The 27,774-nt window shown below is 35.6% G+C and overlaps 1 protein-coding gene and 1 long non-coding RNA gene across 2 annotated transcripts in view; one reads left to right on the top strand and one right to left on the bottom strand.

Moving 5' to 3' along the window:
* The window catches only part of LOC309876335, a 48,092-nt gene extending 34,145 nt beyond the window's left edge, over window positions 1-13,947 (bottom strand). The window contains exons 1-2 of the long non-coding RNA XR_014317158.1: window positions 13,773-13,947; window positions 11,338-11,398 (exon numbers count right to left, since the gene is read on the bottom strand). This is a non-coding gene — a long non-coding RNA (uncharacterized lncRNA). The remainder of the gene's footprint in view (window positions 1-11,337; window positions 11,399-13,772) is intronic.
* The window catches only part of PACRG (parkin coregulated), a 214,182-nt gene that overhangs the window by 154,218 nt on the left and 32,190 nt on the right, over window positions 1-27,774 (top strand). The gene's annotated exons all lie outside the window — the stretch shown is intronic.

The following is a 27,774-nucleotide window of genomic DNA, read 5'->3' as shown; positions in this document are numbered from 1 at the left end:
TTCACATAATATTTAATTCAAAGAAAAAAAAAAAAAAAAAAAAAAGGAAAAATCCATATAAGAGAATGTGAGATGAAACAAAAAAAAAAGACTGGAATAAACAGTAGATCAGAAGAGGCCAAGGAGAGTCAATCAAAACAATAGCAAATAATCTGGTGTAATCAGTGACTAGAGGCTGCTGATTTGATTTTGTTCAGGTTGAGTCCTTCCTGCAGGTTCTTTCAAGCCTGGTGGAAAGGAAATCCCATACCCAAGCCAGGAAGATAAATGCTCTCCATTGTAGGGTTTGAGATCCATAGACTCCTTTGGCCCTACAGGGCAAACGTTAGAAAGATACACTCGCTGCCCAAAAGACCTCACAGTCTAAAGTTTAATTCTACCATAAGCAGGTGGAAGAACACATAAGAACAGAGGAAGGAGAAGAAAGCAATGAAATAGCTCTGTTCAGTATGAAAAATGGAAGTAAAGAAAACAGCTGTCTGGGAGTTGTGCATGTGAGGGTTTGAAGGAGGAGAACTGTGTTGTGTTTTTTTTCTTCTCTGGAAGAAAACAAGTAAGAAAACAAGGCTCACCTATACTACGGAGAGCACCCTGTGTCTCTAAATATGCTTGACCTCCCATGAGGCTCAAGAGCAACTGTACATACATCTAGAAGTTCATAATAAACTGTCCAGCTCAACCGTTTGGCCAAACTTTAGTTCAGAAGATGATAGCATTAATATTTGTTATTTGCAGCCTTTATAGCTTTTTTTTTTTTTTTTTTTTTTCTTAATAATGGATATCAGAGCTGTTTTATCACTTCTTACTGTGAACTTGCGATGAATGTAATATAATCATCTGAAGTTATTGCGGTATTTCAGTGGATGATCTCTAACTGTTTTTAAAAGGTAATATTGACCTACTTCAAGAGTTGTATGAAGGAATTGAGTCTGAGATGAATATACCCACCTAACTGACAGTGCCAAGAATACATCTATTATGTACTCCAACCACTAAATTATTCTGTTGTTATTACATCTACCACCCTAAATTTCTCCTAAAAGCAACAGGTACAATATGGAGTAATTTTATTTCATAGTAGCCTGAAATAGTACATCCTGTGCTTTTAGGTGGTGTTTGCAATTTACTGCAGAAACATCTCTTTTGTAGTGCTAGAAGTCTGAAAGTCTTACAGTTATTTACAATGACAGAATGTCTAGTAAGATAAACAGAATGACAATGTTTAAGATAAATGGCAGGAAAAATGAATATGTTAATCTTTTCAGACAAAAATGTAAGTATTTGTTTTATCTGAAAACTGAATTACAGTTGATTTTGGTCTTCCCTACTTAAAGGATTTATACCCCAACATCTCAAATGGAAGCCACAGTTTAGAAAGGTGTTTTTTTTTTTAAATGAAATCTGTGGATTGAATTACAGTATGTTACCCCAGTTTAATCAAAACACATATTAGATCAAAGCATATTAGCAATTCAATTGATTTCCTATTTTTCTGTGTAGCTGTATATATATTTTAGCTGTTGTATAGCTAAAACCAACCAAATGAACTGACTAATTTTGATGGGGCATATGACAGTAGATAATTACTTCCTTTTTCTTAATGCAATATAAATCCATAAACAGACATTGTGTTACGTGTAAAACGTGGGTTGTCTTGTAGGGAACAGGAACAAATAAAGAAGATTACGGAAGAATAAAAGTTGATCACTTGGATGTTTGAAGAAGTGATTATTTAGTATGCTGTTATACTGAGCCAGAGTTTCTTTTCAATTGTTAATTTCAATTCTTATTGTTAATTTCAAGTTCTTAATGATAGTTTTAGAATATTATTCTCTTCTATTTTTCGTACTGCGACACTGTATATTAAGATTTCTGCAAGGAAGTTTTATTTTTCCTCTATGTAATTGTTGTAGTATCAAAAACACTAAATGGAACTGAATGGAGAGTCTAACTCACATCTTAGTATTTGTGTGGTCAGCATAGACCCTATATTCCTTTGAGTGCTAAACATAACTAGCACAAAAGGTAGCACACTAATTGTCATTCTAATACGTAGATAGGTTGGCAGCTTAGTAATTATACCTTGTAATGTGAAGTGCTTACTTCCAGAGCTAAATCTTGCCACCAGATGAACATCTGAAAATCAGAAGTTCTACATTTTGCCCTGCAAAGTTGTTACCTGTGCATCAACATCCAGAAATTCTGTGTATGTCCTCAATACAAATGACATGAAATGTAATTTTCTGGAGGCCTGAATAACCAGAGATCACAGTGAAATTAGTTGATACCTGACTACTAAGTACTACTGAGGTCGAGGCAAAAACAGCAAGAAACATAGCACAGACTGTGGTTCATAAATAATTTTTGTCTACTATACTTTGAAGAGAAATAAATATCCCAAGTAGTGCAACATCAGAATAATAGTGTAGTTACCTTGAAAAATACATATTTCTTTAGAACAATTAGGTAGATGTAATGTTTAGATATATTAGAGATAAGACAAAATCTTGGTCTACTGGATCAAGATACTTAGCAACATCATTCTGGTGTTTTCCAGTATAGCAGAATGAGAAAACAATCTAAAAAAAAGTGTCTTTCCTTTGTTTTTCCAGCCTTCAGAGATTACATCACACTTTCAGTGCTGTTACGTTTCAATAACAGAAGAACATTAGGCCACTAGGTACTTATATTTAGGCAGGAGCACAACAGGATTCTGGAAACACAAAAAAGGGATCCTTATGAGAGTGTATTCTTAGGCCTTTATCAACAAAAAACAACTTCCCATCAAACATCATTCCAATTTGTTCCTCCCTGTACTTCTTTTCCCCTTAGTGAAGTCCAGTTTTGAAACTGGGAAGCATAATATGTCTATAACAACCTTAACTTGATGGTATATGAAGAGGATGTTGAAACATAATAGTTTACTTAGGCATAACAGTGTATTCAGGCGGAGAGGAACAAACATACCCCATGGGGTTGATCATGCTGGAATACCAGTACTTTCACAAAACTTGAAGATCTGAAAATTTTCTTTAAGGCTGGTGGCTTAATCAATGTCAACATCAATACTCAGTTTGACTAACATTTTAATTTGGAAATGTTATTTTTTCCAGCTTTTCAGTACTGAGCAATTGTTTTCACCTCTGAACCTGTCTGTAAACTGAATAGGAATTGTCAGAATACATAAAGACATTCGGGCCCTAGACACACAAGTTCTTATTCCATCTTTTCCTTCTTTCAAAATGTTTATCTTCTGTAAAGCAGGAAAAGTATTTGTGATGATGATGGAACTTACTCTAAGGAAATCTTTTCTTTAGTTAACCAGTGAAAATTTCAGAAGTGTTCAAAAGCCATCTAATATTTTTACATACGTTGGCTGTTCTGCTAATAGGTTGAGGTTTTCGGAAAGAAAAAAAAAAAAAAAAAAAACATAATACAAGTTCCCACATTAATTCAGTAGCCATCTCATACTTATTATAAAGTCAGTGGGCTGAATTTCTGGATGGGACTGCTGTACAATTTTTGATTATAGGCAGTAGAGTAAATCGTTACTTGCAGCATTATATGTAGTCTGATTGCCTATTGGCATTAGTGGCAGAGGTCAGAAGCTTGTCTTCTTGGTCAGAGAACACAGCAATTGAAGCTGCCTGAAAAAGAGTGCCATGGGTAAGAGTAAAAATAGTGGGGTACTGTTTGTATGACCAGGTGCAAGAACAGAAGCATTCCACACTTAAGAAAAAAAAAAAAAAAAAAAAGATAAGATAGAAGAGAAAAAGCACACAAAGAACAAAAGCATTCCTTCTGCTAAATACTAAAGTATAGTCATTGGGACACACAAGAGGTTATTCCAGCTCCCTCGTTGACTAAATTGTATGTTCTTCCTACAGATAGTTCCTAAAAAAGTGAACTATTATTTGTTTTCCGATGTACAGACACTGCATCCGTTGTTTATGGCTGTAATCATAAGATGCATAGTTTAAAATGTGGGACTAAGGGATAGGCTGCATTTCTCTTTCTGGTTTGTCAGACACAATAAACCACATTCCTTATTTATTAAAGCTTCTTTGTGATTTACTAACCAAATTTCTGCCTTTAAACTAATTTCATGTACATTGTCTCTATTACCCCATTCTGTTTCAAAAACATATTTTTTTCATGCCTTTTATAGGTAGGCCCACCACTTTTTCCTTTTTTTTCTGGACTTACTGAAACAAGTTTGTGGAGATGGAGAATCTCTGAGTTCTGAGGGTCTGTTTTGTTAAAACACTTTGTCAAGCTTTGTACAGGTGAAGACATCTGCAGCTTTATAAAGCCCATGGCTGTCACAGCATCACAAACCATTAGCTCCAGCTTACCGACTCTGCTAGACTACCCACTACTTGCTAGCTCAAGCACACATACAAAAATTCAAGATATGAATGGAAACATATATGCTTATTTGGCTTGTATTCTGGCAAGTTGTTCCCCTGCCCCTTTTTCCTGAAAATGTATTGCTGTGCAAACAGTTGAAGGCTTACCTTCAAATGAATAATTCTAACTTGTTTGGCAAAGGTCAGATAGGTGAAATAACTCACGTTCTCCTCTCCTGATATTTTGTTTAATGGCCATCTACATCAATCCCTATCAGTTTCAATGCAGAAGCAGAATGAAACAATGTGTACAGTTTCTGATTATCAGATAAAGCTCTGCTTCAGTTTCTTTAGGTGTATTCATAAATGTTAGAGCATTTTATTGCATGGTTGAAGATTACATTCTGACTTCATTAGTGCCTTGGGAAAAAAAAAAAAAAAAAGTTCTATGGCAGCAATCCTCATTTTTGCTAACTCCATTTTTGTCAGGTTACTGTTTGCTACAGTAGGGGAAATTGTTGCTTTTTGTAATAGTGTACAAAAGCTCTTATCAAATTTTTTGGAAAATTGTTACCTAAGCAATTATTTGTGGGTTGTCAGAAAAGTGACTGTATGGCAGAACTCTCCTTAACAACTGATTAAGTAGGTATTTGCCAATAGGTTTAACAGTAGGCCTATATGTTTGTGCTCATTTGAAAGAAAAAGAACTATAGATGCATTGTATTTATTTTTAAAAATCCAGCTATCTTTGGACATTGTTGTTTACAGTTACTTCTATAACTTAAGAGCTTTCACATAATGACATCAAAAGAACAGGTAACTAATGCTGTGCTACTGCAGCTAGGAACATAATGTTATACTTGTTTTCCATAAACCCAGATTTTAGCCATAATAGTTCATAGAGATGAGACCAGAACTCGCTCATCCTTTCAAGTAGCTCTTCTTAGGTACACTGAAGAGGAAAAGCTTTAAAGAGTGTGTCTGATCTCTGAGGTTAAATCAATTGGCCTTGCCATAGACAGTCTCAGAGGCTGCTTTCTATTAAGAAAATATGTTGTATGGTAACTGGGGTCTCTTGCGGAATTCCTCACATTTAAAAACTAGGCATCACTGTTCATTACCATACTAAAAGATTATTTTGCTGTTTCAGTAGACCTTATAATAGTTTTATAACTAGAAGGGCTAAAAAAAAAAAAAAAAATGTTAAAACTAGGAAAACATCCCAAGCTTCAAAGTGGAGTTTTGTTATTGATTTAAATGGGGACAAGAAGCAGTCTGAACAGTCTCAGTCTACTGCACAGAATACAGATAGAGTGCAGAAGACACAGAATAGTACAGTGGACTGTGGGGGAGAATAATAGTGAGGGCAAGAACACAGCAAAAAAGTCTCATTAAAACTTTTTGTGACATTCTGCTCAACAGTGAGGTTTGTTTTTTAAAACCTTGGGCTGACTAAATTTGAAGACAGTCTCTATGTAAGTAAAGCCACAGTTTTCAATTATTTCTCATGTGAATGTCCTATCTATGATATCATTACAGCTAATTGACGCTCAGTTGCATTGTGAGCTTCAATATAAAAAGGTATTAACCTTGAACTACAGATGGCAAGACCACAAGCTGAACTGTGTTCATGTATCAAATGTTTGTGAATTCATGCATGCTTTCATAACAGCACCTCAGTGTCTGGTACCAAAGAACTGCATTGCATGTGTATTATGCAAGATCCACTGATATGAACCTGGGCTCAGCAGAAACTGCCATTCACCAGTGTAGATTTCTCAAGCCAAAAAAGTAAGAACAAGATGCAGTTCTTATTTTTGTGAAATTAAGTTCTAAAAACTGAACCATATACAGTTCTTGCAGGAAAAAACATGGAATTTCAATAAAGTAACATGCTATGTCTTGCCAGTATAAATGCTCATCCTTTTAGTTTTTCTTTTTCTTTGTCCTCTTAATCTTTGACTTTTTCTGTCTTTCTCTAAGATAGAAAGTCACTGTTTGTGGCTTGCTAATGATTATCTTCATATCTTATAGGCACTAATAACTTACCAGAAGTCTGTGGCTCATACTAAGCAAACAATCTTTACTTTAAGCCAGATCATTTTACAATAGACAGAATAAAGAGATGAAAAGCATCTTGAAAAATTCAGTAGTATTAAACATGCTAATGGGGGCAATGTTTTTAATAGCATAGGTATTCCATTGCTTTAGAACAAGCCTGGACTACCTGAAATGAAATTATTTGCACAGAAACAAATTCAGGATTTGTCACGATAATTTAGAAAAAAATAAATATACCATGGAAGAAATATTGGTAATTAACATCTAGATTGTTCAATTTTAAGAACTACAAAATACCATTCCATCTGATAATAATGAACCAATGATGGGCCTGTACTGAGTACATACCATCACTATAAAGAAAACATTACTTCAGCTACATTAAACACTTTATTGCTCAAAGCATCGGGGTTTTCCATATATATGACCTCATCTTTAAACTTCCTGTGATCTTAGTACTTAAGACAATTGCTACATCTCCAAAAATGTTTTTGATGCTTATATTAGAGAAATATACTCTCAGTTTTAATTCCACTTAAAATGGATTTTCTGCCTGTAAATTAACACTGTTACTACAGATATCATGTTATTGGTAAGAGGATTTCTTGTTTGTAAATTCATTCTTTCACAGCACCTAAGAAGGCACATGTTACTGCTACTGTAGATACAAATGGAAAATTTTTAATTCATTTGGACCATCAATATTAAGGCTTTAGGAGACATTTATAACATACACATTGCCATAAATAAGTATTACTTCCCATTTTCAATGCCAGCTTTTTTTCCTACTTCACTTTTTTTCTTACAGTATGAGTGAAATAATGGTGTGAGAACATATATTAGCTTTTAAGCTTCCATACATCTCTCCTTATGTTAGCCCTGATATCTAACAGGCAGGGTAAAAATTGTCAATTTTTGTGGCTGCCAAGCAACATTTGGGCTCTGAAACTGGGACTTCATTGGGCAAGCGTAGGTGCAAGTTTGTGTAGTTAAATAACTACAGTTGTAACTACACACCTGTCTCAGCCTGAATCCCAGAAGGGTTTCATTCATGGAAATAAATCAGGATTTAAATGTCATTTGAAAAACACAGCAGTCAATTTTATAGGTGTTTTTATATCATGATTTAACACTGATTGTGCGTTGTTTTCTTCACTATATAAAACAGTCAATAAAGGCTTCTAAAACACAGTCATCAGGGAATCCATTCAGTTCCCTGAATGAAATCCATTCAGTGAAATGATTTGCACCATATCGAAAAAAAGGGAATCAAATGGTGTAAGACTAAAATCCTACAATTGTATTTATAAAGTGAACGAATGGGTAAAACTACATCACAGGTAGCTTGAATATTTTCATTTAGAAATAGATTTGAATTTTAAGTGTAACATGCATCCTACATAATAGTTAGACATGGTATGCATGTATCAAAATGCATGGCAAGTGTCCTGATTTCCAGTAGCTGACAGGCTTATTGCATCTATTACACAAACCAGTAAGCTATTTCTGCGCAACCTTGTTGAGGGAGCAGTACAGCCAAGTAAGCATCTTGCAGGAGGCCATCTCTGTGGAAGACTGAGACAGAGTCTTAGCCAAAATGGTGTACCCATTCTCTCTACAAGATGGCATCTCTGCTTTAGGGTACTAAGTCATTACTGCCATATACATGTATACTAAGTACTAGGAAGAGGCAGGTGTTATTGACAAAGCAACAAGCCTAAGCATAAATGCAGAAGATTTATATTTACATAAATATTCTTAACCAGTAGAACTATGCTACTATTACCAAAAAAAAAAAGTTGATTTTATTTCTGCTTTTATGAAGAGAGCCATTTTTGCCATTCAATCAGTAGGTACTCTGAAGCAAGGTATGAAATAAATTTTGACTGCTAATGCTTAGTTCTTCTGTATAAAATCAGCTGTTGCTTTAATTTTCAAGCCTTCCCAATAACAAATGTCCAAATCCTAAGACAGCTTCAAGTCTGTCTGCTCTGTGAATTCTTGACATACTTATAGTCTCTTAACATTCACTACTATCACACAGTGCTGGTCCAACAATGTTAACGATGAAAGGAATGCTTGCATATGCTGGCTCTTGGCATTCCTGCTGCTATGTTGTCTCAGTCTCCCAAGACCAAAGCCAGAGGAGATACATGACAAAAGTTCTTGTAACCTCTCTGCACTAAGCTTCCCACCACTATGTGACATTGACAGAGCAACAGTAGCAGATCTTATGAAGGAGCTAAGTAGTCAAGGCTCAAATGCTCTCATCATGGAATTCAAACCTTGCTGAGTGTTTTAAAGTAAGTGGAACTGGGGTTTGACAAACACTTAACTGTCCAGGTATTCTGCAAGTGGATACTTCCTAGTTTTTTTTTTTTTTTTTTTTTTTTTTGTTTGTTTGTTTTGTATTTATTTTACACTACTGAATACTGCTTTTACTAGTAATTAAAAGCCTCAAACATTTCAGTTTTCACACACACACCCACAAAAAAAAAGTAGGTGTCAGGAGATGCTCTGAGCAATTATCTTTTATTCCAGAATTCAGTGAGAACACTATATTTCAAGTCATGCTACAGCTGACATTGCTGCTTAGAATAAGAGCTATAAGGCTCCAGCCTATTTGCACACTTCCCGGGAGTGCCAGCTTCTCCACTCTTCCCACCTGCAGCCTAGAAGGCTCTGCCAGTGATACTTAGAGATTTTAGACCTTCATCTCTGCCAAGGAGCAGCAAGAGCAATGCAGCTCCACAAGTGGGACAAGCCAGCAGCCAAGCAGCAACCCAGCACAGACCTGTAATTCTTACCAGTGGAGCTCAGCCTCACAAGGATCTAAACATAGCAGGCAGAACTGCCAACAAGGTCTCTTAGCAGCAGCAAGCCAAGCTTGGGGGCTACCCAACAACTCTAGCCAGCAACAAGGCTCCATACAGCACAACAGCATAGCCCCATCCTGAGCTTAAATGGGCCCCCATGCCCCTGGGCAGAGGTGTGGGTGGAGGTCCCAGGTGAGGATGTTCAGGACAGTTATAACCTATTAGCACACCTACAGCCGTGGCAATCTCAATCCTTGCTGAGGTGACTTGCATATATCATAAAACAGAGAATGTGAAGAATAATATACTTTTAAAAATCCTATTGTCTTTACTGTTGGTACATTAGTATTTGTTACTACTGACAGGTGCTTCCAGTTGCCTTCATTAGCCTAATGTAATTTAAAATGGAAATTCTAGCAGTCTTACTTCTTTTGCGATGGCAGTTGGGCAATTAAGGAAAGCTGGTAGGCTACGTAATAGGTACAGTCTGTTGCCATTTATTTCTTCTACTTTAATATCTATTTGTTCACTGTACCATTTTATGATATCACATAAACTATACAGCTTAAATAAAAAGGGCATGTACTCACCTTGTTTCCATATAAATGGCAGTAAGAAATAGCTAGTGTAGATAGGCACAAAATTTGAAAACCTGTGCAGCAACCTGGTCCATATGTGATTCTATTTTGATATACGTGACGTCCCATATATAAACCCTGTATTAAAATTGTCTGTAGCTTTTCCTTAGTATTTCCTGTTTTTCCCACTTCCCTCATTATTTTTTTCCCTGATTTTTCTTAGTATTTCAAAATGCTGTAGGCATTCATAGGGTGGAAGCATCACCTCTGACTTTATTTCCACGTTTTGTTTCCACTGACTTTGTCATATGCTAATCTATAGATTAATTAAATCAGAAACAATGATCGTGGCTGTCTAGTATGACTTGTGTAGTAATTTATTTTTTCACCTTGACTATAAGAATTTTCTCTATCACATTTTCTGTGCAAAAAGGAGCTTCATAATTTCAAATTTCTTTTTTTGTGCAATGCAAAAAGGCCATTTTCAGACTTGAAGAATCAGCAAGTGGAATTCTTAAAAGATCCCTTAAGAGATCACAAGATCCATGAGAAGTATAAAACAAGCAGGACTCCCTTCTCAAGATACTCCCAAAGTTGTCATGACTTTTCCTTCAAAACAACAAACAAAACGCCGTGGGGAGTATAGAAATAAAAATTAAAACATTCCAGATAGAGTAGCAAAAATGTAAGTCAATTTGAGAAAATTTGAGACACCTAAATTTTGTTATAAACTTATATGAATCCATCCTTTGGACAGCCAAGCACTGGAGCAAATTGCCCAAAGAGACTGTGCAGTCTACTTTCTCGGAGGTTTTCAACACCCAACTGGATAAAGACCTGAGCAGTCTGGTCTAATCTCACAGCTGGCCCTCATCAGGAAGGGGGACAAGAAACCTCAAGTCCCTTCCAACTTTAATCCCTCTGTGATTCTATATTCTATGTTTTTTGTGATACAGAGAATTTTATTTGTATCAGAAACAAAGCCCACTGTAACATATTTCATACCAAATGTAATTCCGGATTTCATGTAGATATGCACCCCACAACATTTTTACTTTGGAATAAAACAGCAAGTAGAATTGACAATTGCCTAATGCAGCTAGGTGTAAAAAATCAGACCGTGGCTTTTACTGAAGGGGAATGTCAAAGCTCTGCATTCCATATGGATGTCACCAAAAGGAATTGTGATTTCATCAGCACAGCTGCTAGCTTTGTAATGACATATGGGAGTAACTTTTTTTTTTTTTGATGAATGTTCTTACAACAATTTTTCCTTTGCCTCCTGCATTTTTTCCTGACATCATGGCTTTAAATATGAGCACAATTTAAAAGGCAGTAGGAATTTCCGACAAACTGTTTTAACTTGTGTTAGCAACCTAACTTTTCTCTAGAACTATCATTGTCTTGAATCTACTGTTTACTGAAAATCTAGATATAACTTGAATTTATTCTGTAGTTATGAGATTGATTTTTTTAGTCTAAAATCTGTTTTGTCATGTACAGCTGAATGTGAATTTGAACTTGTATACATACAGTGAAAGATTTTCTGGATTCCTGTAGAAAGGAACTGTCCTGTAGAAATTTCTTCCTTATCCTGATGAGGGAAAAAATAAAATTATTTTAAAATTGAGGCAAGAAGCTACTGAATGTTATTTCATATAAAATATTAGTATGCCAAATAAATAAATATGATAACAAAGACATTAACACAATATAATAAAATCTTATATGCTATGCTATATTTAATGTTATGTTGCACTGTGTAGGTGCTTCCTGTAAAGCTCTACAGAGATAAATATGTACAAAGGCAAAAGACTTCTCTACAATAATATTCCTTATTATGCCGTGAATCTCAAATTTTTGAGGAACAAATCCAATATTTCCAAAATTACTTTTAAACTTATGGGAAGGTATTGTTTTATTTTTATTTCATTGATAAAGTTAATTTCAAAGCACTTGAATTAACATATTTTAGTGTTTTGTGCTGCAAGAGGATGAGAAAAGAGAGAAATGTTACCTTTCTAGTTTAAAGAGGTATATTTTTTCATGAGAGGATTTAAAGTATATACCAACAATCAATATTAGTTGATGTAAGATTCTTTTTGTGTTTTTGTTTGTTGATTGAGGAGAAAAAAAAAAATAAGAAGGGAACGCTCGTTTTTGTGCTGTTAATAGAAACATGAGTCTTACCTAATCCATACACAAGCACTTTGCAAGTTAATTTACTTGATAAGGCAGTGGGATAAATATTGTATAAATTCTTCTGATATCCTTCACTTATAAAAATAGTCTTGGTGAATTTAATGCAAGTAGTAAATAATTAAATATGAAGCCTTTAATAAAGTAATTCATAAGGAGATTAGATTTCTGTTAGATTCTAGCAAATAAATTTCTGTAACTTTAAATGATATTAATGTATTTTAAAGCAGTAGAAAAATATTTTTTCATGGAAAAGTGACAGATCAGCCGTAGACACTATTAATATACATAAGACTGCTACAAGCTTGTAAAATACAAATCTTTCTGTAAAGAGTTAAACAAATAATTATACCTTTATACGTTACATTCCATTTGTATGTAGTTTTGGCAGATGAGTGGTGTGCAAGGATGTGTTTGTGTTTTGCTGAGAAAGATCTACTCTAAATCTTGATAAATTATGAAAGCTCCATCCATTCAGTTATCTTCCATAATGGAAGGTAAACCAGCAAAATATCTCATAACTTCTCTAATAAGACATAATATCCCCAGTATTTTTTATTTCTTTTTACATGCTGTATTCATGTGTCATTAACCAAACCTATCACAGCTTTGTTGACTCTTTCATGACCAAACCATCCCTGGAAGTCTTTAAAAGACGTTTAGATGTAGAGCTTAGGGATATGGTTTAGTGGGGACTGTTAGTGTTAGGTCAGAGGTTGGACTCGATGATCTTGAGGTCTCTTCCAACCTAGAAATTCTGTGATTCTGTGAAAAGGCAAAACAACTTAATGTTTGCAGTCAGAGTGGAAACAGTGAGGCACTGCATTTTCAAAGTCACCATGAGATGGTCTCTTAAAAGTATGAATGCTGAGATGTACAAAGAACAACATAGATACAAAGATGTAAGCTGACATAATAAACCGATAAAATATATACTATATCAATAAATTTACATTTTCAAATTCATATTTAGCTATGAAATAGAAAAACTGAGTTCTAACTTTTGAGGGGGTATGGGCATGCAAGAAAGTAGTGCAGTGTTAAGTATAAAACACTTGAAAAATGACTATGTATATTATAAACTTATGCAAAGTGTGTTTCTATGGAATATCACAATGGACGTTAAACAAGTTTCAATTACAAAAACAAAAAACAAAAAAAAAGCTCATTAAAAGAAGTGGAAATCTTACTTCAGAAGAGGAATAAAATGTTAGTCAAAATTCTGCTCAAATATTCAGTCCATATCAGAGAAGTGGTTAATTTCATTCCTTTCCTGGGACATTCCTCCTTAACTCTTGGCAACCTTAACACTTGCACTACTTTCATCAGTCACTAAGAAAATAAGAAGTCTAGTGTTTTTTTCCTTTGCCCCCTAATTCCCTTAAAATGCAGAGAGGAACCATAATTTATCCATGTAAAATAGCTCTTCTTTATTATCTATTGCATGTGGATTATTCTTTTTTTTGTTGTTGTTGTTGCCCCCCCTCCCCTTTTTTTCTGACTGGATCAGAACAATTCTTCTAAAGGGCTCAGTACTCTGTATTTGAAACAAATACATTCTGAACAGTTCAGCACATCTTGCATCACACCCAAAATTAATTAATTTTGAGCACTTTAGCTAAGCAGTAGCCTTCATTGACTCACTGAAGAGCTGTGTAGTTTGCCTTTGCTATCTCTAGTAACTGCAGTCCATTTATTTAAATTGGTTGTTCTGAATGACATTGCTCTAACTTCTCTTCACCACTGTCAAAAGAGACTTGTAAGCTCACCTTTCTCAGTAGCAGTTTCTTCATCGTTTCTGTACAGAACCATCTTTATCCCCAGTTGAAATCTGTGAGAGCATTATGTGACAAGGACTCAAAGCTGGCCTCTGGGGAACTGGAATTGAGGTTGAAGGTCTCACATTAAAAAAAGTCATTTATTTCTGGTTTAGTTTTGCTCTTAGGCATTATTCACAGCTTTGCTCTATCTTCACACAAAAGGAGCAGTGGCCCCACTAAAAGAAGAAAATCTGAAGCTGTTGAATGTGCTTAGGGTTAGCAAATATTAACTCAGGCTTTCAGGAGCCAATCCACAGTCTGTCTCTAAAGCAAGAGAGTCTCTGCCTTTCACTGCCATCTCCTTATTGTTTCCATACTATTTTAATTTCCTTCTTACCAGACACTGATTATTCCTAATAATACTTTTTTGTGGCATATGTATTTTTATGTCACTGGAGAAAACACAACTTTTTCCTCAGTTGATTATTGTTGTGATAAATTATTTTCTTTTTGGTACTCAGAGAAATAAAATATGCATGTTTACAACAAAATGCAGAACATTATTTGTTTCAATACTTCATAGTTCTGGGCTAGGCATGAAGATTCAGTGTACATTTTAACATATTCTCTTTACTGACTGCAAAAATGTTCCAAAACAGGTTTGCAAAAATCACCTCTCAAGCTTTGATTGATCTCACAAAATGTCTTATTACATGCTTTTGATTATGGGAATGTCAGTGTATTGGCTTTATCATTTTACATTAGAGTTGTTGTTTTTTTAACCTCAGTATTTTCCCATGTTAGTGTCAGATTTTGTTCTGCTCATGTAACATAAAACTGAATTTATTTAAGTGAGGCTTATTTGGCATGTAAGTAGAACATCGTGTATTCTTCATTGACAAAAGTGTTTTGATAAGAAGAGTAAATTTATACCTAAAGAAGGAGTGCTTAATACCTACTGATTTTCAAAGGGAATTGTTTCCACTCATTCTGAAGTAAATTTGACCCAAGGAATTTAAGCTGTCAAGATAGCCAACAGTTAAAGTGAACATAGCTTATATACTGTGACATTTTTGTCATTATTTTTCACTTTATTTTTATAGTTATATGAAAAACAAATGTACTAGACACACCAAATAAATAAATATAAAATTCTGCCATTTGTTATAGTCCCCTGTTTCATAATGAAAAAGAAAAGAAAAAAGCTTGTGTTCGTTCAGTTGAACAAAAGATAATTAAATATTTTAAAAGAGCATATTCAGCAATTTAGTAACACTGATTCAGACTAAAATAGCCTTCTTATATTTATCTCAATAGAAATGTCTATCTTCACATAATCTCAGCATAATGTTATCAGCCTCTTTCTTCATAAGCTGAACAGAAATTGTTTGTGCAGATAGGAATGACAGGGTAACTCAGACACCTACAGATTAGTGTTTGCCAGTCATAGTCTCCACAATCAATACCAGCATCACAACAGCTGGCCCCAGAGTTGCACACTTTCTTCTGATGAATAATGGGAAGTGTCTTCACTGCAGGCACACTGAGGTGCCTTAGTCAGGACCAGGCAAACTGGGAGAGCATCACAATGCAGGGAGAAGCAGAGCAGTAATGTTGATTGCAAGATGAATATAGCTGAATCTCTGGGTGCTAACTTGGGGCTCTCTCAATTGGATTCCACTGACCAGTGTACACATAATTAGGTATTGGTTTTTTGTTTGTTTGGTTGGTTGTTTTGTTTGGTTTATTTGTTTGGTTTGTTGGTTGGTCTTGCCACTGCAGACATTGCTAATGACTTTCCATAAAATCCCTACCCTTACATGGTTACATATGGAGCTAACCTTGTATTCAAGCATATTTCACTGGGGACAGTTACAATATTTACTGTGCAAACTTGCACATTCATGTTCATGTGGATGTGGTTGCAGGGTCAGCACATGAATGTCTGTGCAATTTAAGCAAAAAAAAAAAAAAAGTGTTTTACCAAATTAGCTCTGCAGTAGTGAAGGCTTCTGCTTTATAATATCTTAGTTTGTATTTCTGCATTTGAGTTCCTCAGGTGAAATTCTGCCATAAGAACAGAGCATCCTGTTTCTGGGGAGAAAAAAAAAAAAAAAAAAAAAAAAAGTCATAATTTTAATCATAATTTCTCAAGGCTTTTTTTGTGTGTCATATTTTGAAAAGTGGTCAACCTAGGCCTTGTTTATCCAGAAGGTTGCCCTTTCCATTGTCTTTGTCAGAAAATGATATTTTTTAAAAATCTAAAATATATCTTAATAGCCAAAAGAGATTTTCACAAATACCTTTCTCTTTTACTCCTTCAGTAAAGCAGACTTCTTAAATTACAGCTTCTGCTATTCTCAAAAGTTTCAGTATTATGGGATAACCTGGTTTTACAGTATCTTTTGTCAGAGCACCAAAAAAAATTTGAAAAACATTAGCCTCAGTTTGAATTCTTCATCCCTGTCACTTGCAGTTTTAATATCACTGTAAAGTACTATAGTTCTCCTTTATCTGTTTCACAGAGTCATGCTTTCATTCTGTTTCTTCCTTCAGAAATCCTATAGCATCCCATGTTTCTTCTTGTACAGAGGCAATGACTCTGTGCCATACCCAGGAGTGATCAGGTCGGTTCCAGAAGGATTTTATGGGCTAGTTGTGTAGATTTTATAAATAGACTTGCAGTGTCACAGTAGCTAATGTCTAGCATAGATATGGGCTGCTTCCAAAATGGGAAGTCCTTTACCATTGCCTGCCCTCTGTCCCAGAAACCAGCTATCCATTCCAACGGCATTCCTAGTGCCAGCTCTTGAGGACATGAGGGAACTCAGATCAAAGCAAAGGCTGGGATTATAGCTAACAGCTCTTGGTTTAAGTTTCATGTACTGAGGGAGAACTTCAGGATTTGTTCCTTGTGTGCATTTTTTTTTTCCACATAGGAATAGATTATATTTCTGTAAAGATTCTTTATTATACAGTCTCGCAAGTCCTTTTTTTCAATATAGGAAGAAATTGAAGTCATTTGACTTGGATAGCTATATTCATGAGAGGTACCTTTGTGGGCATTTTCTATACTAGATTAGAAGCTTCCTCTGCAGAGGGCAATAGTCCTTCTCTTCCCCAGATTAAAAAAATAAATAAATAAAATCTATAATTTTGAATGAAATTGGTTGAAAATATGTTATCCTAGTAATAAACTCCCATCTGAGCATATAATAGCTCATGAAAATGAGTTTTTAAAGAGTGTTTTCCAAAAAATTGTAAACAAGCTTAAGTTGAAGACATAGGATCCATTCACTTAAACAAAACAGCACTTTCAGGATAATGGCCATCAGATATGGTCTTTTTGGTGCAGTGAATAACTGTTCAGCTATGATTCCTGGCTTCTGATTTTCAGAGAGGAAATACTATTGTTCTGGAGAACAACTGAGTACATTTAAAATGCTGCTTTTCAAAGATATGCTAAAATCCCAATGAGATTAGTGTTTAGTTTTACTAGGAATTTTTGTACAAATTGGCAAATAAATGGTGAATGCCTACACCCAACACAGCTACAGCATTACTTTAGTAATGACTTCAGTAGAAATACAAAAGATTCACTTTTGACTCAATAAATAAATCAAAAAATTATTTGAGAATGAATTAGGTATTACTGGTTTGAGCAGTTTTACATGGTTTATTTCATTGTACAGTAGTACAAATGAAACAAAAGTAATGGAAGCTATGGACTTCTTCTAAGCATCCTTGCCAGACAGGGAGATGCAAGGAATTGATATCATTTCCAAACTGTTTTCTAACAGTTGCTGCTCATTACGTCATGAGAACTTGGCTGCGGTTCTCTTTTAGTCTGAGCCTGCATGTTTTGTAGAAAAGGAAGGTGATCTAACCTTACATGTTACCTGAAGGGTGTGCTGCTTTCAGTCTATTCTGCAATCTCTTCACTGGTAAGTTAGTAGCAGATCCAGGCAGATGACTTAAATACTGTATTCTGAGCTTCTCCTCCTCAAAAATAACTCAAAGGCAGTCTGTGTTAATTTGGAGATGATTCACTGACCGTTTATTGAGAATGGAAAGTTGCTTTCTATGTTGTGGGAAAGGGTGCCCTAGCTACTGAGCTAGTTTGAAAAAAGGAGGCATCACTTTCACCTGGCTGTTAACACTGTACCAAAATGTTTCATCTGAATCTGTTCAGTAGATTCAGTACAAATACTTGTACTTGTTTTGTATGATCACGAAAATAGAGTTCTTAAGTCAAATGCACTGTCAAAACCAGAAACTAGCCTGCCTTCATCACCCTATTCAGCTAATGAAATTATTACAGTGTCAGGAACTGAAAGTTGCAGTTAGTATTTGAAGTCTAATTGGTAGCTTTTAAGTAGTTTTATTCTATTATTCATAATTAAGGAGTCCATTCAGCATCTATAGCTTTCCTAAGTCCAGTATTTAGCAACTATTTTGAAAATATTTTTATAGGTTTCCTTTATCTGTTCTAATGTCTCTTCCTATCTTTGATCTGTGCTTCTCATAAAGTTTCTTGGCATTGTCTCCTGCTGCTGAAGATACGCCCCTTCAGTGTGTACCATTGACTATTTTATGTTGCCATTTTTAAAGATTCATCACACTTAAATTAACATCTTGATATTTTACTGGAAGGAAGCCCATGTCTCAAAAAGCAAAAAACACAGCTGCATTGTTCAATTTGATTTCTTTTCATAGCTAAATACCATATTCTACACAGCCCTGTAGAGTACATAGTTGATCAGATGCAGAGCTAGTTCTCTGGATATGTGATTCTGTATCTCCATTTCTGCCTCTGCATTTTGTTCTTTACATATTTAGGCTTTGAATGACTAACTCTGACACAAGTACAATAGACCTAAGCCAATAATCTTTTTTTACATTGGTAATCCTTAGTCATAAAGGTAGTCCCTTGTGACCAGTCACTCTGAAGACACCATTTATTCAATGCTGGGTGTTACATGACGTGAAATTCAGGACGTAAGATATTCATTTTCAATTAAGGTTCACAGTGCATATCAGGCCAAGTTACCCCAACCAGCACAGAGTGCAAATTTTGTTTTGCTGCACTGCCAGCAGCCACTGTACCATGACAGTAATAAAAAGGTGAAATTTCAGAGAAAGAGCAGTTGGCTTATCTGCTGTTATGCCTCTGCACACATCTTGGGACAGGCAGCAAAAGCTGTAGCTGAGACTTAGTAAAACACTGGCCAATAGAAGCAGCTATGGAATTGCATATCTTTTGGTACTCTGTTCACAAACTGTCCCACATTAGTTCTAATAATTTTTCAGCTCTAGTAGCACTCCTCAGACTTGATAACAGAAGGAAAGTTGTTGCAGTTTTACATGTTTTTATTTCTATCCAGGTGCCTTTCTGCAGTTAGCAACAGTGGGGAATAGTCTAAAACCCAGTAACGATGAAAACAAGCTGGAGTGACTGTGGACAATAAATAAATTTCCAATGTACTGTAGAGCACAAAAATTGCTGATTTAACTTGTGTAGACAAAACTTCTGAAAAGCTAGGAAAGTCGTGGTCCCTGATGTATGGATCTGGTGTAACTATTTGTGGGATGGCTCTGAAATTCAGGTTACCTGATTTTTATTTTTATTTTTCCTGAACACAGGACATTTAAAACAGCAATAACAAATCTTAAAAGCTGGAGGAACTGATATATGAAGAAAGTTTATGTGGATTCTTTTGAAAAGGCAGGACTTACAAATATTTGAATTCTATATGCATCAAGGAAAAATAAAAATGTAGATTGATACCAGGGGATTACAATCATGAGTAAAAGGATGAAATTTTAAAAAAGGATGCATTATACTGAAATTAGGGAATACTCCCTGATGTTCTGATATTGCAATTTGCAGAAAAATCTCTTGGGGGAAGAGATATGAGTCACTTAGGACTTCTAAAACTAGATTCGATAAACTAAAATACAGAAAAGAACCATTTTCAAATCTCCTCAGTGGGGACATTTGAACAAATGAACAGCCCCTTCCTTGCTCCTATTATTATATTTTTTGTATGAAATTGCTTATTTAGGTACTAAAAGGGGAAGTTTTCCCATTCAACAACCCAATATGATCTTTAAATTATCTATTATTATAAATTGTATTAGCAGGGAACATAGCAGCAAGTATGTTTTAATATTTAAATGAGAATTTCTTTTTTTACTAGAAAATCCCCAGGAAGGGAGAATGTTTTTAAGCCTATGCCTGTGAATGGAGAGGAAAACATTTTTAGTAACACTTCATGCTGTGGTGGTCAGTCAAATCTCAAGAACCTGAGCATCATTGTACAGGATCCTAGAACATCATACCTCATTGTAAACATTTGTTCATTGTCTTTTTTAAAGGCAAATGGATTTTATATTTACTTTTCTTTTTAGCTCCAGATGATCAATAAGATGAAAAAAAATATTTTAAATGCCTGTAGAAGGTAGTGTTCACACATCTTTTATGTTATATTTTGATAGAATTTCTCTGTTGATTGATGGAGGACAAACCACATTTTTGGGGATGCATTAAACACAGGAGCGCCAGCCTGTAAAAGAGGTGATTCTTCCACTATATTTAGCATTGGTGTGGCATCACCTTAAATATTACATGATGTTCTAGTCTCCACATTATTTAAAGGTTGTTAAGGTCCTTGAAAGTATCCAGAGGAGGGCAACAAAGCTGGTAAAAGGGCTGGAGGGCATGTCTTATGAGGAGAGGCTGAGGAAACCTGGGTTGTCCAGTCTGAAGAAGAGATGGCTGAGAGGTGACCTTGTTGCTCTCTGCAACTTCCTGAGGAGGGGAAGGGCAAAGGGAAGCACCCGTCTCTTCTCCCTGGTCACTGATGACAGGATGCATGGGAACAACACACAGCTGTGCCAGAGATACAGACTCGTTATAAGGAAAAATTAATTTTCCGTGAGGGTGTTCAAGCACTGCAACAGGCTTCCTGGTGAGGTGGTTTATGCCCCATGCCCATCAGTGTTCAAGACATGTTTGGACAGTGCACTTAATCATGAGCTTTAACTTTTGGTTAGCCCTAAAGTGGTCAGATTATCTTTGAAGGTCCCTTCCAACTGAACTATTCTGTTCTGTTCTGTTCTGTTCAGTTCTATGCTATGCTATGCTATGCTATGCTATGCAGATAATTTCCATTAATACTGGAGGCTGGTAGTAGCAGTTAGTTTTTATACCATGATAGATTTTAATTGAACTTCATGCAGCTTATAACAAAACCACAGTTTTCATTTTGATCTTTAGAGAAGGTAGCTCTGTAATTTCTAAAGGCTGTCACTGTAATAGCAGTTAAGACAACTGATATTTGCTGAGGGTTCCTCCTCCCACAGTCTTTGGCTATATTTTTCAACCCAATAAGGACTGTGCAGTGAAACCTGAGGAGCGCTGATCCTGGGTATCTCCTGCTGACATCAGTAGGAGCTTAGCACCTATTGGCATCAAAGAGTTTTGCTACTGCACCTGACTTTCAATAATGCAAAAAAATTAAAAATAATAGCAAATGGAACAAAAAACAAATGATCCAGTAGACTCTGGGAAAGCTTTGAAGGATATTGTAATAGTTTAGAATAAACTTAATTTTACAATTCAGCACTTCCATTGTGACCAGACTGTATCAACAGAACTTAAGATGAGGAATGAAATTAAGATCCAAAGCTGAAAGAAATTGTATAGTGATGAGAATTTGCAAAAACTGGCTTTGATCTACGTAAAAAATAATAGAAATTCAACCTAAAGTAACATAGTGATAGGAATCAGCATAATCTCTGCTATCAGAAATTATTTTCATATTTACATTATGTAAATCAGTGGTGAATAGTTAGCCTTTTATTTTCTGTACACTACCATATCTGTCTAAGAGTATATAAGAGTACCATACTGTACTCTTTGACACAGTGGAGATCCTGATTTATAACTGAAGCTCCAGTAAAATAAGAAGTAGCACTACTTACACTATTAAGACTTTAGTCCCCTCATATGTTTTTTTCCAAGGATTACAGTCTTATCTATAAATCTGTCAAATCTTGGCTCTTTCTGTCATACTACTTCTTATCCATAGCAAGAGACTTATTAGTGTGCTATGGTGTGTTTACTCTCTTTATGAGTGGTCTGGATTTACTGGGGATGAAGCTGACTGAATGTCACCCTCCTTTTTTAAAGTTGGCAGCAAGGCTTGGCATGTTTACTCTTACTTGTGCCTAGAGTCATTGTAACTGTGAGTTTATTCTAGTCCTATATTATGCTATATTATCTTCTCAGCTGACCTATACAGAACTCCTAAATTTATTTGTCCTTTCAGAGGAGTAAAAGATTCCAGAAGCCCTGCAGTTAGGATATTACCACAGAGCTACTTTCTAGACATGATAAAGACATAGCTAAACCTGATTGTAACTCAAAGTGCAGTTGCAATACCACATTAAAACCAAAGTATGAAAATGAATCACAGGAAGTCCAAGAACAATGATCAGACCTCTAAACTATGAAGGACTGAATAGGATTTTGCCACAAGGCATAAGCATTAACCTGCACTTTCCTGTGAAAGCCACTGCAGAGTTTAAAAAAAAGCACAGACTTCAGGACTGACAATAGCTCAGTAGTCAGAGAGACTTTTGCAATGTATAGTATCCAATGTATAATATCAACCAAGATCTGTCTGAAATGGACTGTGTCTCATCTTTACTGCCAGCTAGCCTTTGAGTCCCTAAAACGTTGAGGCTGCATCACTATCGGGAAAATCACTGAAGTATGAGCTGGCATATGAACTATTGAAGTTCAGTTCATTACTACCCAGTCCTGAACACCGTTTTTCCTTTTCAGAAAGAGAACGTATTTTCTCTATCACTATGTTGTCATGGTCAACCTTCCATGCCCTTTTCTTTTTGTTCTTCTTGGCAAGTTAGAGGGCTGGGCAATCACCAACCACATTAAATTTAACAAGAGCAAGTGCCAGATCCTGCACCTGGGATGTTCATACAGACTGGGGAACAAGAGGCTGGAGAGCAGACCCACAGAAAGGGATCTGGGGGTTCAGGTTGACAGCAAGTTGAACATGAGTCAACAGTGTGCCCTGGCAGCCAAAAGGACCAACCATAGCCTGGGGTACACCAGGCATGTCATTGCTAGCCAGACGAGGGAAGGGATTGTCCCACTCTACTCTGTGATGGTGTGGCCTCATCTTGAGTATTGTGTGCAGTTTTGGGCACCACAGTATAAAGACATGAGACTATTATAGACTGCCCAAATGAGGGCTACAAATATGGTGAAGGGTCTAGAGGGCAAAACCTAAGAGAAGCAGCTGAGGCCCCTTGGTTTGTTCAGCCCAGAGCAGAGCTGGCTGAAGGGAGGCCTCATGGCGGCCTGCAGCTCCCTCACAAGGGGAGCGGAGGGGCAGGCGCTGAGCTCTGCTCTCTGGGGACAGCGACAGGACCCGAGGGAACGGCATGGAGCTGGGACAGGGGAGGGTCAGGCTGGTGGTAAGGGAAAGGTTCTGCACCCAGAGGGTGCTCAGGCACTGGGACAGGCTCCCCAAGGCAGTGGTCACGGCACCAAGCCTGCTGGAGTTCAAGAAGCATTTGGACAATGCTCTCAGACATATAGTCTGATTTTTGCATGGTCTTGTGTGGAGACGGGAGGTGGACTTGGTGATCCTTGTGGGTCTCTTCCAACATGGGATATTTGATGATTCTATGAACTTTGTAGCATAGACTTATTATTTTGTTCATATAGCTTACAAACATAAAAAGTTGAACAAGGAGATAATTCATTGCATTTTTTGAATTTTGATGATAATGTGCAATTGCAATGACTCTCAGGTAATTTTCATAAAGTTTCCATAATAAGCTGCAAAATCCCTCCCAGAGGGGCCAGTGATAAAGTGATGAGATATAACCCAATTTATAGAGAATATATAGTCCTGAAAAAGTTCCTGTGCCTTCAAGAAATTATTCATTATGAATTAAATTGCACCATTTGTTTGCATGTGGCTACTACATACCACCAACTGCTTAGCCTGGCGTGGCTGTGGAGTAAAGCTTGCCCAAGTACATAAGTCATAGGTAGCATCACTTTTATAGAAAGTCATGTTTGCATCAGTATCTGCTCATTTTTTGAAACTGATAAAAGTATAAGCTATTTCTTTATCATTCTGTATCACTTCAGAATATTGTGGTATTAGGCCACCTGGATCTCTCTTTCATGTCTTTAGCCAAGAGATATACCAAAGTTGTGTGGCTCCTTACTAGATAATCAGTACAAGCATAAAATGAGCTCTGAAGTCCCAAGAATGACTAATCATTCATTTTTTGGTCCACTAATTATATCCTTTTTGTTGTTGTTGTTGTTGAAAACCTCTTCCCAAAATCACTACTTGTTTTAATAAGATATGAAGTGCCAATCCTGAAATTTCTCCAGTCTAAGAGAGCACAGTATAGGGACACCTTTCAAGTCAGTGGGATTCCAACATGACTCAGTCTTTCCACGAAGATAAGTAGTATTCATCCCAAAATAATACTGAGATAAATTGAAAAGTGCCTATGATTCCCTCACAGCTGGTATGAACAGTGAAATTATTTGTCAGTGGTACCCATCAACTCTGGAGCATGGAGTAGTATGTTGAAATTGATGTATGCAATGTACAGGGCAATAGAGAGTGTAATTTTTTGTGCTATTTTTAAAATATCACTTTTTCCAGCATGTTTTCAAATCAGGAGAAAGTCTTTACACCCTATCCAAATTTCATTACCTCAGAGATGGATACATAACTGGTGTGATGTTGAACCAGAAGGAACCATATCAGTTAAATTTAAAGTTATGACATATTATACTAATCAGAGAAAAATAGTTACATAAGACAGGTCCTGAGCACATGCTAAATTAAACTGAATCTAAAGGCTTTTACCATAGTTCCACAGCATTTGCACAAATTAGGCCTAAATACATTATATATATATATATATATATATACATGTTTTAATTCACAAAAACAGAGCAATTTCAAAGTCCTGCAGCAAAAATTTTGAGATCATTGTTCATATAATTAGCTGGACGTACACAAAAGAATTTAATATTCCAGGCTGTCCTATTCTACAAATGACATGAGCCAAGGTCTTCTTTTCCTGCTCAGGTAAATGATAAAGATCTAATGAATTTGAATAAAAACTAATAGCTAACAGATGTACAGATGCTATCCACTCTATTAATTAATGCTGATGTACATTATGTGGAACTAATGCAAATTACCGTATGCGAATGTTTACAAATCGGAATTGTGCTTAGCAACTCAGTGAGCACCTCTGTGAAAGTATTTCCAATATATTAGGGGAAATGCTATGAGGGAACTAGAAGGTACAATCATAGTGGCATTTATTCATGACCTTCTGGTTCTAATTCTCTCTCCTTGGTTGTGAAATTTTTGTTCAGTCCAAATCAGTTAAGGCTGTATTTTATCATTACTCTTAAAAAGGTAAGGCTGCATTTTCCTGCAGTTAAAAATGATAAGCATAAAAAATAATTATTGCTGATGAAATAGTATTCAGTCTCAAAAGATTTAGTTAATAAGGTATATCTAAAAAATATGTCTAAACTGGAACTTTTAAAATTTATAATCTGTTGCCAATATGTCATTAGATGTCAGGTTTTCATGTTGAAATATTTTTTCATTTACTCCTCGAAAACAATGAGTTGTCCAAACATTACAGGGAACTGTGTCTTTCGATATTCAAATGACTTCAGACCCGAACTAACATTTAAAGGGAACTCAGTCATAAATTGTAAATTGCAGCTGAAATGAGTACTATATAGTACTCATTACTATATAGTACAAACTAGATGATAGTTCAGTAAACATCTGTTGTCTATTTCACATAAATACTATTATACTGGAGTATACTTCTTTTTCCTTTTTTTTTTCCATTTTAAGAACGTTTGTACAGATTATGTTTTTACTTCAGCCACTGTTTAACAATCTACCATGTTCAGCTCAGACAAGCTGATTCTTAAGGTGAAGAAATTAGAAATATGAGATGTTAAAGGAGGAACACTGAGCAGAACAAGTGCGCTTCACCTAAATCAAAGACATTAGCTATAACATGTACAAGTTAGTGAGAAGTGATAGAATCAATAGCAGTAATCAATATAAATTTGATGTAAACTTGTGTTTACACCACACATAGAATCGCTAGAATGAGTGTAATGGTATTGAGACTTTGCATGAGCAATATTTATAATGCCTTTTATATAAAAAGTTTTTCACATTTAATAGCAAAAGCTAGCAAACTAAGCAGGTTTGTTATTTTTTTTTCTGATTAAAAATATATACCTTTTGTAAGACTCTTTGCTTACCTGCTGTTTAAAGGGGTTAAGGTCTGTTTTTATGTGCTTGCATGTGTGAAATTTATTTATTTCATTCTCAGCATAAACAAAGACGTATCTGCCCAGTAATACTCATGAAAAACTTGTAAGCAGTAACAAAATACTTTCCTCTATAGTAATAAGATCTTTATTCCATTTTGTATATCAGTTATGATATACAAGATCAGTTATGATCAGTTATGATCAGTATATTGATCATTCAAACTAACACTCTATTCTATTAAATACAGTATTTTAATAATCTGTGTTAATGTTTCTGTTTTGGTCTTGGAAAAGCTAATTTATTGGAGGCTTTCAGTGTGAATTCAGGGTTTTACAGTAATACTGTAATACTATGAATGGAAAAAAAGCAAACAGAAAGCATAGTAGTAATTTGCTACACTGTCATATATACTGCAGTGTTTACAACCCCAACTGATCTCTGGTAAGCAGTGTGTTAAATTCTTATTTTATATAATCAGGAACTCCTGAAGCCTTTGCCAGGATTTTAGAAGGCAACAACCACTTGAGGTTTAGGCTGCCTGCAATGAAGTCATTAGCTTGACTGAAAAGCAGAAGTTCTGGGATGAGATTATTTATTAACCTAATTGACAGCCTGCACTGGTTTACCATAGGAAAGGGAAAGAGATAATCTAACAGGGGAAAATGCTACCCTTAAAATGGAACTATTAGAGCAATGAAATTACTTGGTTTGCATATTTTTAGTCTTCTTGAATTTATGGTTGCCTTGCTGGGAGAAATTTAACCACTGTCTACTGAGGAAATGCTACTTTATTTTTAAAGTTCTGTTGTGTCAGCATCCAATTTCCTTGTAGTACATTGTTGAATATCTCTGTGTTCTCTTTTTAAACATGACAAACTGCCTCTCACAACTGGCCCAACAATTGTCTCAATGTAAATCCTATTTCCTCCTCAAATGTCTGTCAGTATATTTAATGTAAGAGGTTTCTGTATGCGTGTAGTTAGGGTTAGTCCTGAACAGTTTTTAACTTCGCTACACCAAAGCTTCCTGAGCTCTGGTTTCTTGTCCATAAAATGAAACTAGTGACACATTATTTTCTGTCAGGTCAGTCCTGAAAATAAGCAAACCTAAACTGTATGGGTATTCAAAAAAAAAATAGATTTTTGCATTACTTGGGTAAATCTTCTGTTTATCTGTGATATATGTTAGCATTTATAGTAACTAACTACTCTTTAAGTGTTTTGACCACCTAGGATGAAAGCATTATGATTAATAGGTCTCATTTGCAGTTTTTCTGCTGTTGTTCTAATATAAATATTTTCACTGATTCAGATATTGTGTAAATGCTTGCACATTTAACAACCATTGTCATCTGATTTCTTTGACTGTAAAGGTCATCATCAGCATAAACTAAACCATAAGTACTAAAATTTAAAGCTGAGTAAGTAGAATTGGTTGATAGCTAAAGAGCTTAAAATAGCCTTCTGCCTTCCTGATAGCTATGTAACTAGCATATGCAAACTTTGCTCTGCCCTGCACCCCAGCTGAACCCAAACTAATCCCCATTTTTGATGCAATCATTTGATCCAAAAATGAACAGCTAAAATGAAAGCCATTTTTCAAAAGAACACAATATAACTCTTTGA

Source organism: Aythya marila (genome assembly GCF_965140915.1).
Source record: "Aythya marila genome assembly, chromosome: 3".
NCBI lineage: Eukaryota > Metazoa > Chordata > Aves > Anseriformes > Anatidae > Aythya > Aythya marila.
Note: the sequence above shows the minus strand (reverse complement) of the source record. Positions and strands in the feature narration are given on the sequence as shown.